General features: G+C 41.7%; 1 protein-coding gene across 6 annotated transcripts in view; it reads right to left on the bottom strand.

Annotated features, from left to right (window-relative positions):
- FARP1 (FERM, ARH/RhoGEF and pleckstrin domain protein 1) overlaps nucleotides 1-1,892 on the bottom strand; it is a 405,781-nt gene that overhangs the window by 18,647 nt on the left and 385,242 nt on the right. The gene's annotated exons all lie outside the window — the stretch shown is intronic.

Below are 1,892 nucleotides of genomic sequence, written 5' to 3'. Positions count from 1 at the left end.
GCAGCAGAGTGTGCAGGACATTTGGAAGAAGGCAACCTGCCTCCTGTGAGATGTCAGCCATGAAACTGACTTATTCAGTGATATGCATAAAAGCAAGTACATTTTTTCAATGGAGACAAAGGTGCAACTCTAATTTTGTGCATAGGTAATACTGAGAAATACATTAACAGGAAGGCAGAGATAGAAGTGCATACGGAACAGGAATATGAATAAGCCAGGGACAGTAAAAAAAAAAGCGGAGAAGCGAATTAACTGCTCATGCTGCTATATTAACCTTATTAATTTGAAAACGTATGACACAATAGTGTCTCAAAAATGATTCTGTATTGCTACTTGTGGACTAAAGAGACTTCTCTGCTTAAGAAGAGAGCTCCCATTTCAGTGCTTGCCTGTATGGAAAAGATGAGTTTCTCCAGTACAAATGTCTTATTTTTCCCTCAAGCTACAATGTGTGCTTGAATTGGGGAATTTCAAAAAATGCCAGCAACAAACAAGAGGAAACTTGCAATAGTTCAAGTGCAACTGCTGTGCCAAGCATCATGATTTGACTCTCTGTTTAAGCAGTCCATTTCATGCTTAAAATCCCTAGAAGTCACATCTGCATAAAAAATAGACCCTGTGACAACAAAGGGACTGTTCCCTTTTGAGCATAGCTTCCTATGGTGTCTAAATTTTACATTGGATTGACAGTCCTTGGGAAAGGAAAAAGATGCAAATTACATCTGGAACTACATAAGAAAATGCAAGACCACTAAGGTTAGCATCAGACTTGTGGTCCTTATCCAGACTGGCTCTTAAACAGAGTGTTCCCAGAATCGTATTTAAAGCAGTTCTAAAATGGTCTGAAGGTAGGGCATAGCAATTTTATAACTCACACAGAAGAAACGGATGTCTAGAACAGTGTATCCCAACCTTTTTCACCACACGGCACACTTACACGACCCCTCCCACCCCACGGCACACTGGCCAAAAGTGGTGTGGGGGAGCAGTGGTGGCAAGCGGCCAAAAGCTCGGGGGGGAGATACATGAATGAACACAGAGCGGCTGGTGGCATGGTGCTTGAATCACTGGCTGAAGCCACGCTCCCCATCTGGCTGGCTGGAGGCATGGTTCTAGCCCAAAGTGCCGCAGCACACCTGGACATGCCTGATGGTACACCAGTTGGGAAGCGCTGGTCTAAAACATTATCTCGTGTACTGAAACTAGTTTGCTGATAAATTCAGAGCATGTACGAATGTGGTACTGCCATTAAATGTATATCACTTACCCTTCCCGGGATTACCAGATTATCAATGCCTATCAAATCTTTCTTCAGTTCATGCAGCTTCTGGAAGTTCTCCATCTTTATCATATTGCCATGGAGCTGAGCCACCATTTCAGAAACCTCAGCCAGAGCAGCTGGGTAAACAAACAAAAAGAATCTTTAAAAAGTTCTCATTAAGCTTATAAAATGGTACGTGATATTTATTATATCCATAGTATACAATTCGAGAATGGCCCCCTCCCTCTAAGACTATATCATACATGTCTTGTCCAGAAAAACTCTAACTGGCTTAGGACTGCACAAAAACTCTGAAGGGTCTCTTACTGATGATGGCAGCACTATAATAAAGGCAGCCTGTCGTACCAGACAGGTGCCTCTTTTACCTTACCTCTGTCATTAAACAGGTGGTTTTTTTACCTACTGTTATTAAAGACTTTACAACTATACTTCATAATAGCAATCAGTTTTCAAGGAGAATCAAAAAACTTTGGGCCCTGAGAAGAGAACAAACATTTTAAAATAGTACCTGAAGGATCTACCTCTCTGAGATGAATTTCCTTTTCCCATCATGGGAAGTGCAGCACACTAGCTAGAATTCACCCTCCAGAAAGGACTCAAGTACACTAAA

This window comes from Gavialis gangeticus, unplaced genomic scaffold, assembly GCF_001723915.1.
Source record: "Gavialis gangeticus isolate Ggan-Ray unplaced genomic scaffold, GavGan_comp1, whole genome shotgun sequence".
Taxonomy (NCBI): domain Eukaryota; kingdom Metazoa; phylum Chordata; order Crocodylia; family Gavialidae; genus Gavialis; species Gavialis gangeticus.
Note: the sequence above shows the minus strand (reverse complement) of the source record. Positions and strands in the feature narration are given on the sequence as shown.